Source organism: Triticum aestivum, chromosome 5B, assembly GCF_018294505.1.
Source record: "Triticum aestivum cultivar Chinese Spring chromosome 5B, IWGSC CS RefSeq v2.1, whole genome shotgun sequence".
In the NCBI taxonomy this organism is placed as follows: Eukaryota; Viridiplantae; Streptophyta; class Magnoliopsida; order Poales; family Poaceae; genus Triticum; species Triticum aestivum.
Genome location: NC_057807.1, coordinates 84,649,762 through 84,665,174, shown reverse-complemented (window position 1 = coordinate 84,665,174; position 15,413 = coordinate 84,649,762).

The following is a 15,413-nucleotide window of genomic DNA, read 5'->3' as shown; positions in this document are numbered from 1 at the left end:
GTTTTTCAACAAGAAATTTCTCACGGAACTGTTTGTGGAACAGCATAAAAAGAAGTTTTAGGTGGACCTAAGGGCTTCTGATCGTGCTCGGCTTATATTCACAACAACTTGTCGTCATCATGGACTAGTAGATCTTTTGTACCAGGATCTTGATTTTATGGATTAGATCGATCCATTTGATTATGACTGCCAAAAACTTTGGTTGAGTTAGATGTTATTGCCCTGTTTAATTCGGATTACGTGTGAACCTAATGAACAATTAATCCTTGTGCTTTTGTACCTTTTGTAAGCTGGAGTTAGACATTGTTGCCCTTTTCAACTAGGGTTTGACCCATATTTTCTTTCATACTGGGTGTCTATGTTCGTATAGGTACTACCTTTGTCGTGGTTTATTCTTTATTGGCCCCCTTCATATTTTGTAGTACCAAACTTTGACCTTAGATTTAACTAAGAATATATTAATGCATCTCATCAAAAATAATATTGTTGGACGGTGATGTCTACTACACAACCTTCTTCTTGTAGACGTTGTTGGGCCTCCAAGTGCAGAGGTTTGTAGGACAGTAGCACATTTCCCTCAAGTGGATGACCTAAGGTTTATCAATCCGTGGGAGGCGTAGGATGAATATGGTCTCTCTCAAGCAACCCTGCAACCAAATAACAAAGAGTCTCTTGTGTCCCCAACACACCCAATACAATGGTAAATTGTATATGTGCACTAGTTCGGCGAAGAGATGGTGATACAAGTGCAATATGGATAGTAGATATAGGTTTTTGTAATCTGAAATTATAAAGATAGCAAGGTAACTAATGATAAAGGTGAGCATAAACGGTATTGCAATGCTAGGAAACAAGGCCTAGGGTTCATACTTTCACTAGTGCAAGTTCTCTCAACAATAATAACATAACTGGATCATATAGCTATCCCTCAACATGCAACAAAGAGTCACTCCAAAGCCACTAATAGCGGAGAACAAACGAAGAGATTATGGTAGGGTACAAAACCACCTCAAAGTTATCCTTTCTGTTCTATCTATTCAAGAGTCCGTAATAAAATAACATGAAGCTATTCTTTCTGTTCAATCTATCATAGAGTTCATACTAGAATAACACCTTAAAACACAAATCAACCAAAACCCTAATGTCACCTAGATACTCCAATGTCACCTCAAGTATCCGTGGGCATGATTATACGATATGCATCACACAATCTCAGATTTATCTATTCAACCAACACAAAGTACTTCAAAGAGTGCCCCAAAGTTTCTACCGGAGAGTCAAGACGAAAACGTGTGCCAACCCCTATGCATAAGTTCATGGAACCCGAAAGTTGATCACCAAAACATACATCAAGTAGATCACGTGAATATCCCATTGTCACCACAGATAAGCACGACAAGACATACATCAAGTGTTCTCAAATCCTTAAAGACTCAATCGGATAAGATAACTTCAAAGGGAAAACTCAATCCATTACAAGAGAGTAGAGGGGGAGAAACATCATAAGATCCAACTATAATAGCAAAGCTCGCGATACATCAAGATCGTATCACCTCAAGAACACGAGAGAGAGAGAGAGATCAAACACATAGCTACTGGTACATACCCTCAGCCCCGAGGGTGAACTACTCCCTCCTCATCATGGAGAGCGCCGGGATGATGAAGATGGCCACCGGTGATGGGTTCCCCCTCCAGCAGGGTGCTGGAACGGGCTCCTGAGAGGTTTTTGGTGGCTACAGAGGCTTGCGACGGTGGAACTCCCGATCTATTGTGTCCCCCGATGTTTTTAGGGTATATGGAGATATATAGGCGAAAGAAGTTGGTGAGGGGAGCCACGAGGGGCCCACGAGGGTGGGGGGCACGCCCAGGGGAGGTGGGCACGCCTCCCTGCCTCGTGGCCACCTTGAAGCTTCCCATACGCGCACTCCAAATCCCCTGGATTGCTTCCGTTCCAAAAATAACTTTCCTGAAGGTTTCATTCCGTTTGATATTCATTTTCTTCGAAACACTGAAATAGGCAAGAAAACAACAATATGGGTTGGGCCTCGGGTTAATAGGTTAGTCCCAAAAATAATATAAAAGTGTATAATAAAGCCCATATACATCCAAAACAAATAATATAATAGCATGAATGCTTCATAAATTATAGATACGTTGGAGACGTATCAACATCCCCAAGCTTAATTCCTGCTCGTCCTCGAGTAGGTAAATGATAAAAGAAAGAATTCGTGAAGTGTGAATGCTAGCAGGTGCACAAGTTTGATCAATGATAATTTCAATCACCTTTTCTAGCATGATTATATGTCATAACAGTAGTTCATCTCATAAAACTTCTCAAGATCAAGTAACAAGCTATTCACATGTTAAAGCATAGACCATAAACTTTCTTGAAAACTAGCAAACTTCATTCTCAGTCATCAAACAATTACAATTCATCTTATTTCCAGGAAGGGTCTATGTCAGAGCTTTGATTTAGCAAACTCCACATACTCAACTATCATATAGTCTTCCATGATTGCTACCACTCAAAGCATATTTTTAGAACAAATAGCATCCATCGAACACAGAGAAAGATAGGGGCTTAGTGTTTCGCCTCCCAACTCACTTATCATATAGATAATTGTCAACAATAATAATTCATGATCAAATATATTTGCATGGCCATATATGCTTAGATCTTTCCCCAACACACGATGCTTGCCAACTAAAGAGTAGGTAGGAATGAGAAGGAATACTACTGACTCTTGCATAAAAGTAAAAGATAGGCCCTTCGCAGAGGGAAGCAGGGATTTGCAGAGGTGCCAGAGCTCGATTTTGAAATAGAGATAAATAATTTTGAGAGGTATGCTTTCATTGTCAACATAACAACCAAGAGTTCCCAATATCTTCCATACTACATACATTATAGGCGGTTCCCAAACAGAATGGTAAAGTTTTTACTCCCCCTCCACCAACAATCATCAATCCATGGCTTGCCCGAAACAACGGGTGCCTCCAACTAACATCAATCCTGGGGGAGTTTTGTTTGCAATTATTTTTGATTTGATTTTGATCTTTTGATCATGGGACTGGGCATCCCAGTTACCAGCCATTTTTCTCGTGAATGATGAGCGGAGTCCACTCATCGTGAGAATAACCCACCTAGCATGGAAGATACTGACAGCCCCTAGTCGCTACATGAGCGATTCGGGCATACAAAACAGATTATTATTTGAAGGTTTAGAGTTTGGCACATGCAAATTTACTTGGAACGGCAGGTAAATACCGCATATAGGTAGGTATGGTGGACACTCATGGAAGAAACTTGGTTCAAGGATTTGGATGCACAAGCAGTATTCCCGCTTAGTACAGATATTTTGGCTAGCAAAGGATTCTAAAAGCAAGCACCACATGTTGGAGGATCTATAACAATATAACTTCTATACAAATACACCCAAGCATAACTCATTACGTTGTCTTCCTTGTCCGACTTCAACTAATTTGCTCAGGTTTGGAAATAATTAATGGGGCTCAAAATCACAGAAGATGTCTAAGATAGTAAATTTATATGTGAAATTTCTCTTCCTTCAATATTCTTTCATGAATTTTTCAAGTGACCAATACAATGCTTGCTAACCTTCAATAAATTTACTACATCTACTTCTTAGATGTGAAGTCATTACTCCCAACGGGGTAAGCATATGAAACATATATAATTTCAGATTTATGACATTCAACTCATTCAACCATTCACTCATAGGATATAAGTGAAGCACACGAGTAAATGACAAACTACTCCAAAAAGATATAAGTGAAGATCAATCAGTAGTTAAATAATTATGTAACTATGTGAAGACTCTCTCTCATTTAAGAATTTCAGATCTTGGTATTTCATTCAAACAACAAGCAAACAAAATAAAATGGCATTGCAAGGATAGAACGACTCATGAGAAGAAGCAAAAACTTAGGCTCAACCGATACTAACGGATAATTGTTGATGAAGAAAGGTGGGATGCCTACCGGGGCATCCCCAAGCTTGGATGCTTGAGACTTATTGAAATATTATCTTGGTGTGCCTTGGGCATCCCCAAGATTGAGCTTTTGTGTCTCCTTAATTCCTTTTATATCTCGGTTTCCTAAATCTCGAAAGCTTCATCCACACCAAACTCAACAAGAACTCGTGAGATAAGTTAGTATAAACCAATGCAAAAACCTTATCATTTTCTACTGTAACAAATCACTAAAATTATTATTCAACATTGCATACTAAATGTCTCTGCATATTTAATACTCCTATCCTCAAATAGAATCATTAAACAAGCAAACATATGCAAACAATGCAAACATAACAGCAATCTGCCAAAACAGTATAGTCTGTAAAGAATGCAAGATTCATCATACTTCCCTAACTCCAAAAATTATGAGAAAAATACTACACTGTAGAAGATTTATCAGAGCTCAATATGCAAAAAGTTTCAACATTATATCATTCTCTGACTTTTCTAGGGAATTTTTGCAACAGCGGTAAACTTTCTGTTTTCAAACAGCAACATGTATACTAGCAAAATAAGCATGGTAAAGGCTATCCTTGACATTTTTATTGAAAATATAGATGCAAAAACATTATTCTAAATAACATCAAGCAAATACTAACAAAATAAAATGACGCTCCAAGCAAAACACATATCATGTGGTGAATAAAAATATAGCTCCAAGTAAAGTTACCGATGAACGAAGACGAAAGAGGGGATGCCATCCGGGGCATCCCCAAGCTTAGGCTCTTGGTTGTCCTTGAATATTACCTTGGGGTGCCTTGGGCATCCCCAAGCTTAGGCTCTTGCCACTCATTATTCCATATTCCATCGAATCTTTACCCAAAACATGAAAACTTCACAATACAAAACTCAACAGAAAACTCGTAAGCTCCATTAGTATAAGAAAATAAACCACCACTTAGGTACTGTTGTGAACTCATTATAAATTCATATTGGTGTAATATCTACTGTATTCCAACTTCTCTATGGTTCATACCCTCCGATACTACTCATAGATTCATCAAAATAAGCAAACAACACATAGAAAACAGAATCTGTTAAAAACAGAATAGTCTGTAGTAATCTGTATCAAACGTATACTTCTGGAACTCCAAAAATCCTACCAAATTAGGAAGTCCTAAGAAATTTGCGTACCAATCCATAGAAAAAGTAATCAAAAGAAAAGTTCGTTTCTGTGAATTATCAAAACTAATTTAATGGGTGCAAAAGTTTCTGATTTTCAGCAGGATCAACACAACTATCACCGTAAGCTATCCTAAAGGTCTTACTTGGCACTTTATTAAACAAAACCTATAAGACATGATTACTACAGTAGAATAATCATGTGTACACACAAAAACAGAAAGGGTAAATATTGGGTTGTCTCCCAACAAGCACTTTTCTTTAATGCGTTTCTAGCTAGGCATAATGATGACAATGATGCTCACATAAAAGATAAGAATTGAAACATAACAGGAGCATCATGAAGAATATGACTAGCAAATTTAAGCCTAACCCACTTCCTATGCATAGGGATTTCATGAGCAAACAACTTACGTGAACAATAATCAACTAGCATAGGAAGGCAAAACAAGCATAACTTTAAAACTTTAAGCACATAGAGAAGAAACTTGATATAATTGCAATTCCTACAAACATATGTTCCTCCCTCATAATAATTTTCAGTAGCATCATGAATGAATTCAACAATATAACCAGCACCTAAAACATTCTTTTCATGATCTACAAGCATGGAAAATTTACTACTCTCCACATAAGCAAAATTCTTCTTATTCGGAATGGTGGGAGTATCATAAGAGGCTTGAATACTATAAATTGTTTCCACATTAAAAGAGTAATGTTCATAAAAAGGGTAATCATAATCATGACAAGTTTTATAAATATAACATCACTACTTTTTATAGCATAAGTTTCATCACAATAATCATCATAAGTAGCAACTTTGTTCTCATCATAATCTATTGAAACCTCTTCCAAGATAGTGGAATCATCACTAAATAAAGTCATGACCTCTCCAAATCCACTTTCATATTCATCACAATAAGATTCAACATCCTCCAAAATAGTGGGATCATTACTTCCTAAAGTTCACACTCTTCCAAACCCACTTTCATCAATATAATCATCATAGGTAAGAGGCATGCTATCATCATAACAACTTTGCATATCAAAACTTGGGAGGCTAAAAATATCATCTTCATTAAACATAGCATCCCCAAGCTTGGGACAAACATTAATTTCAGCAAATATATTCTCAAATATGTTATCCTCATCAAACATAGCTTCCCCAAGCTTGGGCCTTTCCATATCATAAGCATAATCACTCTCAGTATTAATAGTATGGATAGCACCAATAGTATAGCAATTATCATCATCACAATGAGTAGTAGGAGCAACATCATTTGGGAGGAATACCTTTTTACCTTTGCTTCTCTGTTTTTTCTTTTTCTTCTTCAGATTATGTGTGGGTTCAACCTTCTTCTCTGAGCTCCTTATTGATGAGATTGGTTGAATAGAAAGCTCCTCCTCGTTACCTGATTCATCACAAGCAATAATAGGAGGATATTGGGAAGTCTCTTCCCTTTCATTAGTATTCTCATCATCTTCTATTTGCTTTATTTTCTTTATGTAATTGGCAATACAAGGATTTTCAATGCAATTCACCACACAATACATATAAATTTCCTCTAGATCAAAACCAAGGAGTTTCTTACGGGCACATTTTGGAAGGTACTTAATTAAACGTTTCAATTCTTCATAACGCAAAAGCAAGCTAAGTTCATTATAATGTGCAAGGGAAATCATATCATCACAATTTTTGGACACAATTCGATCAGGAAACAATTTGCATCGGAGATGTAAATGACCACATTCATTGAAAAGTTCACAAGTACGTCAAAGGAAATTTAAATTTTCAGCACTCACATTTAGCCTTTCTTGCAACCCTTTAGTGTCTAAATGCTTATGCCTCTTGCAATATCTATCTTCCCTATTTGGTATATACTTGCAAACCCAATGCACTCCACAAAAATCGACATGCTTATAGGAGACATTTTCATCATAACTAGTGCAATCATCATTAGTACTATGGATATTCAAGGAGTTCATACTAACAACATTGCAATCATGCTCATCATTCAAAGATTTAGTACCAAATATTTTATAGACTTCTTCTTCTAGCACTTAAGCACAATTTTCCTTTTCATCATACTTACGAAAGATATTAAAAAGATGAAGCGTATGAGACAAACTCAATTCCATTTTTTTGTATTTTTCTTTTATAGACTAAACTAGTGATAAAACAAGAAACAAAAAGATTCAATTGCAAGATCTAAAGATATACCTTCAAGCACTCACCTCCCCGACAACGGCGCCAGAAAAGAGCTTGATATCTACTACACAACCTTCTTCTTGTAGACGTTGTTGGGCCTCCAAGTGCAAAGGTTTGTAGGACAGTAGCAAATTTCCCTCAAGTGAATGACCTAAGGTTTATCAATCCGTGGGAGGTGTAGATGAAGATGGTCTCTCTCAAGCAACCCTGCAACCAAATAACAAAGAGTCTCTTGTGTCCCGAACACACCCAATACAATGGTAAATTGTATAGGTGCACTAGTTCGGCGAAGAGATGGTGATACAAGTGCAATATGGATAGTAGATATAGGTTTTTGTAATCTGAAATTATAAAAACAGCAAGGTAACTAATGATAAAAGTGAGCGTAAACGGTACTGCAATGTTAGGAAACAAGGCCTAGGGTTCATACTTTCACTAGTGCAAGTTCTCTCAACAATAATAACCATAACTGGATCATATAACTATCCCTCAACATGCAACAAAGAGTCACTCCAAAGCCACTAATAGCGGAGAACAAACGAAGAGATGATGGTAGGGTTCCAAACCACCTCAAAGTTATCCTTTCTGTTCTATCTATTCAAGAGCCCGTAATAACATAACATGAAGCTATTCTTTCCGGTCAATCTATCATAGAGTTCATACTAGAATAACACCTTCAGACACAAATCAACCAAAACCCTAATGTCACCTAGATACTCCAATGTCACCTCAAGCATCCGTGGGCATGATTATACGATATGCATCACACAATCTCAGATTCATCTATTTAACAACCACAAAGTACTTCAAAGAGTGCCCAAAAGTTTCTACCGGAGAGTCAAGACGAAAACGTGTGCCAACCCCTATGCATAAGTTCATGGAACCCGCAAGTTGATCACTAAAACATACATCAAGTAGATCACGTGAATATCCCATTGTCACCATAGATAAGCACGGCAAGACATACATCAAGTGTTCTCAAATCCTTAAAGACTCAATCCGATAAGATAACTTCAAAGGGAAAACTCAATCCATTACAAGAGAGTAGAGGGGGAGAAACATCATAAGATCCAACTATAATAGCAAAGCTCGCGATACATCAAGATCGTATCACCTCAAGAACACGAGAGAGAGATCAAACACATAGCTACTGGTACATACCCTCAGCCCTGAGGGTGAACTACTCCCTCCTCGTCATGGAGAGTGCCGGGATGATGAAGATGGCCACCAGTGATGGGTTCCCCCTCCGGTAGGGTGCCAGAACGGGCTCCCAAGAGGTTTTTGGTGGCTACAAAGGCTTGCGGCGGCGGAACTCCCGATCTATTGTGTCCCCCGATGTTTTTAGGGTATATGGAGATATATAGGCGAAAGAAGTTGGTCAGGGGAGCCACGAGGGGCCCACGAGGGTGGGGGGCGCGCCTAGGGGAGGTGGGTGTGCCTCCCTGCCTCGTAGCCACCTCGAAGCTTCCCTTACGTGCACTCCAAGTCCCCTGGATTGCTTCCGTTCCAAAATTAACTTTCCCGAAGGTTTCATTCCGTTTGGACTCCGTTTGATATTCCTTTTCTTCGAAACACTGAAATAGGCAAGAAAACAACAATATGGGCTGGGCCTCCGGTTAATAGGTTAGTCCCAAAAATAATATAAAAGTGTATAATAAAGCCCATAAATATCCAAAATAGATAATATAATAGCATGAATGCTTCATAAATTATAGATACGTTGGAGACGTATCAGACGGCTATTCCCGGCTATGTTCATCTGCTATATGCAATAATTATGCATGTGCTTGCTCGCCGTTGGCCGCAGCGCGCGCTGATCGCGTGCCTCCGCGCGCTCTACTCACCGTTTAGGCGCCCTCAGGCCGCTTCCCTCTGTGCGCTCTGCTCGCCGTTTAGGCGCCAAGTCTCGCTCGGTCGCGTCCCTCCGCCCGCGCTCTGCTAGTGTTTGGGGCCGGCGCACGACTGTGTTAGGGAAGCTTTAGTTATTTGATCTTAGATTGTGTTAATTAATTATACCTCCAGAGCCAGAATCATCGAACTTTGGAGGTATAATTAATTAACCTAAACTATGATCTCCGGCGCCTGTTCCCATCGCGTAATTCCATCCCGTCGTCGGCCGTTGGGGGTATGTCAGTATGTGTGGGTAACTAGCTAGCAAGTGGATCAGTAGTGAGTCGCCGCCGATGGCCATTGCTGTGGTTATTTATAGCTAGCAGCTTGCTAGGGGATTGGGGATTTTACAAATCACCCATGTGGAGCGCGGGAAGCCTTTGTTGGAGCATGGGAAGACTTGAGCACACAACCCGACAACCATATGCAGTGTCACGTGTTACCGCACATGTGTTAACATAAGGAAACATATGTGTAACATACTAATCATCGCACACGAGTACCCGCACACGCATCAATTGCGATACTACTAGCCATCACAAGCAACTAGTATGCATTTTGCAATGTTTTTAGTACACACATAATCGCACACGAATTAACTCTAGTAACGTATGTGTTATATTTTATCATCACAAATAGTTCATCAGAGTGGGATGTTTGCTACGTATCACACACATCTTGTTTACACGAATTGTTTGTGGCTTTTTGGCTCATCGCAAACAATTCATCTATGTGAACTGTATGCCGCATATCACACACATCTTGTTAAGTTGAACCATTTTTGTTGCATTCCCTAATCAAAAACAGTTCATCCAAGTGAACTGTATGCCGTATATCACACACACCTTGACCTGGCTAACCATTTCTGTTGCATTCCCTAATAGAAAATAGTTCATTTGAGTGAACTGTATGCCGTATATCACACACACCTTGATATGGCTGCCCGTTTCTGTTGTTCTGTCTCATCGCAAACAGTTCGTATGGATCAACCGTATGTCTTGCATCGCACACGCAACTAAAATCTGAACCATGTTTGATGTCTCTGCCATCGCAAACATTTTGCATCATTTTTGACGGTTTTTTACATCACCGTTTGCGATTAATGCATCACACACAATTTCGTCAAAGGGTCTCTAATCGTAGTGTCGCATTAGCAGCAAGCTGCAATAGTGTTTGCAGGAAAACTTCTTTCCAAATGGGAAGGACCATATATTATCGAAGAGGTTTATCATTGTGGAGCTATTAAAATTAATAATGCCAAAGGTACTAACCCAAAGGTAGTAAATGGACAAAGAATTAAACACTATATCTCAGGTACACCTATTAATGTTGAAAGCAATATTATCCAAACCTTGACACCAGATGAACATATAGAAGAAACCTTCCGGAACACTCCAGAATCCTGAAAAAGGGGAGGTATGTGATTCGGTAAGTAAATGGACTCCAAAAAATTCGCAAAAGTATCTTCTGTCAGTTTTGGAATATTACAAAAATTAGGAAAAATGATAAATAACTAGGAAGGCAACCGAGGAGGGCACAAGAGACCAGGGCGCGCTTGCCTTGCTTGGCGTGCCCAAGTGGGTTGTGCCCACCTCGGGAACCTTCCCGACTCCGTTTTCCTCTCGTTTGCTTGTTTCCAAGATAAAAAATCTTTATATACCCCCCGAACTTATTGACCACCGTATCACGGACAAAATCTTCTATTCTTCTTTCTTGCTGTTTTCTGACAGATCTAGATCATCATGGCCGCTCCGAGCTCCTCCAAGGACAAGTTCTTCAAGGGTAATCAACCCCTACTTGTCGGAGGTGATGAAGCACCCTCAAACCATTGAGATGCATGAGGGGATGCTCTACATCCGAGACGTTCAAGGGCCCAAGAGGACGGGGACTGTGGAGGCGAGGCTCGAAGCCATGGAGCAGGAGGTCTTCAAGTGCAAGGGGATGGTGGAACGTGGACTCAATGCCAATTGCTACTTCTTGAGGTTGTGTTGGTTTTTCCCTTGAAGAGGAAAGGGTGATGCAGCAAAGTAGAGATAAGTATTTCCCTTAGTTGAGAACCAAGGTATCCATCCAGTAGGAGGTACAAGCAAGTCTCCAATATATGCACCTGCACAAACAATCAAACACATGCACCAATGCGATAAAGGGGTTGTCAATCCCTCTATTATCAGTTGGGAAAGAGAAGATGCTATGAGAGGAAAGATCTTGGTCAAAGCTAGAGTAACTAAGCTCATTGACATCCCAAAGAGCATCAGGTGGTTTGAGGGAGAATGTTTTGAAGAAGAGTCATGGACCTGCTCTGTTCAGGTTTTGTTGGAAGAGATGATGGGTGGTGGTCCTACTGATGAGGACCCCATAGCACCTCCTGGTGTGGATCCACACGCTGTTCCACAACATGCCAATGATTTTCCAGGTTTTCAACCTATACTAGTGAACACTGTGCATGCACAAAATGAGGATTGGGATGAATGGGATGAGCAGGAGGATGGTGGCGGCGCAAGGCATCGACGGGGCAAAGGTGTTCAAGGCTGGCTCCGCTCTTCCCGAGGGCCAAGGGAGCACCTTCTATCTGCTCTTTGTAAGCGCCATTGCTTCCGGTCTGGTACCTCCTTTTTTCCGAGTTCTTCTTCTCTGTCCTCCGCCATTACGACCTGCAAGCTCTGCACCTCCACCCGAACTCTGTCCTTCTTCTGGCGATCTTCGCCTACTATTGCGAGGCTCACGTTGGGGTGCAGCCCTCGGTGGCCTTGTTGCGCCACTACTTCTTCCTCCGGCTCTCTCGTGGTCCTCTCTCCGCGTGCGCGAGCTTTGTCGCGTATGGCGGCTCCAACGCCATTTCGAAGCCCGGGAAGAGGATTGAGGGCTTCAGGAGCAAGTGGGTCATGGTAGATGCTGGGCGCATCCACCCTCGGCTGATTCTGCCCACGAAGCAGCCCACGAGCTCCGATGATTGGTCTCGCGCGGAACTTGTGGACCCCCGCGCGAAGCCGGTGTTGGAGAAGATGGACGCGGACCTGAGGCCGGGGAACATGGCGACGGCGAAGCTGACTGGTGCGTCGCTCCTGAGGGAGTTCCTGGAGCACCAGGTGGCCCCGCTTCGTAAGTACTTGCCTCCGCTGTGGAGGCCCTGCCTGAGCCCCGCAATCTTGGTCGACGAAGATCTGGCCGCGGTCCTCCAATCTTTGGTCGGAGGAGACGTGGCGAGGCTGGAGGGCGCCCCTGTACCCTTGTTCCTTCGGGATGACTGGGAGAAGGTGGTGGACTCCATGCCCATCTTTAATGGGGACGGGCCCGTGCCCACTTAGGTTCCCGAGGACCAGGTTGCCCTGGCGACAGTGAACCTGTCCTCCAGTGACTCCAGCGAACAGGAGGAAGAAGAGGAGCGGGAAGAAGGGCTCGACTCCGAGGCTACCGACAGGGAGTCGCGAGCGCCCCTCCCCCGGCGCAGGTCCCGCGCTCTTCGCCTCTTGCCGAGCGACAATGAGGATGACAACCAGCGGGGCGGCGAGAGCTTGCCCCCGACCCGGGAGAAGGATAGGACTGGGCTGGTCCCCTTGGGTCTACCCCGGCTCTGAGGCGACCCGCAGACACGCCTCCTGCGTCCGAGCCTCTCGAGGCTGATCCCAGCAGCCGGCTCTCGGGCTTCAAGTACGGCCGGTGGTTGCTCGAGCTCACGAGCGGCGACCAGTAAGTGCTTAATTCTTGTTTCATTCCCTGTTTTGTCACTGAGGCTTGACGTCTGTATCTCCTGGATAGGCTGGCTCCTGCGGTGAAGAAGCTGAAGGGGACTCCTGAGGTTCCGTCTGGGGCAGCGCCTCTGCCCACGAAAGAAGGTGACTGCAAGGCACGGGCCTCTCCTGCCCGTTCGTCCTCGCGAGGCCTGATGGAGCTGGCTGGGGCGAGCTCAGCCCCCATGGCCCAAGCGACTCCTGAGGTGTCCTTGCTTGATGCCACCGCCACAGCTGTTGGGGCGCAGCTGGTCCCGCCTCAGGATGCTGTGGTTACGTCGCCGCCCTCTCCTCCTACTCCACCGACTGCTGTCTCTCCGACTCCTTCCACTGTCCTAGATTGTGCTGCTGCTGAACTGGACCGGCTGCGGCAAGATCTTCTGGGCCCCGACCCTCGCTTGGTGGCCGGGCGCTTGGAGCTAGCTTCTGGCTGGATTCGTTCCGACGCTTCGATTCGGGTGGCGCTGGTTCAGGCCTCGGCGGCTTGCGACGAGGAGAAGCTGGCCGTCCTGGAGGCGAAGGCTGCTCGCGATGTCGTCTTGGGGGAGGCGGCCGATGCCCAAGGTCGCTGCAAGGCGCTGGAGGGTGAGCTGCAGGGCCTGCGGGACCAGCTTGCCAAGGAGGTCTGCATTTGCGAAGAGAAGGAGGAAGACTTGAAGTCTCACGAGGCGGCCGTCAAGACCCGAGGCGCCAAGCTTAACAAGCGTCGTGATTGCCTGGGCGCACTAGAGCAGGACTTGGAAGCGAGGAAGGTTGAGCTGGACGGCAAGGCGCGGGTCCTTGCCGAGGACCGCGAGGCCTTCACGGAGATGGAGGTGAAGGCTCGCGGCTTGCTGAGGTCGCTTTACGACAGTGGCCTGGAAAGCCCGCTGGCCAGCGCCGAGGACGGTCCCGCCAAGCTGCTCCCCTTCTTGGTCTGTGCTCTTGAAGATGTCACCCTTGGCCTTGGCCCTACGGCTGAGGCCGAGGCGCGTGTCCTGTCTTCTGCAGCGCTGACGCGGGTCCTTACCCACGTCTACCTTCGCGATCCCAACGTCGACCTCGACAGCCCGCTGGAGCCAGCGAGCGGCGAGCTTGCCGCTGCCGCTGCTGAGGCCGTGAAGGGTCGTGCGGAGGCTTTGCCGGGGAAGTTCCGGGCCTTCAGCACCAAGCCGAAGTGAGGCGCTGCTGGTCCTGCAGCTGGCTCTGCCGCCAACAAATGACTCCGTTGTGGCTCCTGTTCTGCTTTCAGCTCCTACAACATGCATCGTGCCTCAGGGAGGCGTTTAAACTTGTGTTTGGTGTAGTGATAATAGTTATGGACTGTAATATTTGCTTTTGAATTCCTTGAGATTTGCACTCTTCCTACTTGCTTATGTTCTACACCGGTAGAGCCCGGCCCCGCACATACCTCAGCCACCGTTAGCCCCGACCGGAAACCAGGACGGGACCAAGGAGTGAGGGGCTACGTGACAAGTTAGGCTCCTGAGTCGCGATGCCCAGGAGTCCCCCTTGGCGCATGAACAGCAAGTAGGGAGGTGAGATGTGTGGGTGAATCTGCCATTCTATGTCTGCAGAGCCCGGCCCCGCGCATACCTCAACCGCCGTTAGCCTTTCGGAACTAAGGAGTGAGGGGCTACATGACTAGTTAGGCTCCTGAGTCGCGATGCTCAGGAGTCCCCCTTGACGCTCAAACGACCTTCGTACCTTGGCTCCGCTCGGGGAGGGACGTGCGACGAACCAGGCCCGAGGGGCCTGGCTGGGTGGCGTACGCCTGGGCGTGACCCAGGCGCAGCCCCCGTGCCCAGCCCCCTCACGCGGCACTCCCGAGTGGAGGCGTTGCGATGAGGCCAGACACTAAGCTCTGGGCTCCCTGAGGTTGATGCAGCCGGGGGCCACCCTCAGTTGTTTATCACTAGCGCGGAGCATAGCGCTTCCGTATGTGTACGGGCATAGCCGCTCCTCGGCAGTGTCGTCAGCCAGCGCGGAGCATGGTGCTTCCACTGGTGCGTGGGAGGGGGCTCCCCTCCGGGAGGAGCCCCCGGGGCGTGTACAGCCCCGCCCTGACACGTGGCTGGCACGGTAGGGCCTAAGGAGGTGTATCTGGGCACCCGTGGGCCAGTGCGGGACTCACGGGGCCCTACCTCAAGGCGGGTTGCGCCTGGCACTGGGCCTTAACTTGTGATGTGTTCCTGCAAATTTGGCTAGATGCCGACGCTCTACGTCCTCGGTTCCCGGCCCTCAAGCGGTTCTCAGCCGTCGCTAGTTTGCCGTGGACAAAGCCAGAGGGTGAGGGCTGGAGGGCCAGTAGGAGCCCTGAGTCGCGATGCTCAGGTACCCCCCCTTTAACGCGCAAGCTTGGTTAGATGCCGACGCTCTACATCCTCGGGTCCCGGCCCTCGAGCAGGTCTCAACCGTCGCTGGTTTGCCATGGACAAAGCCAGAGGGTGA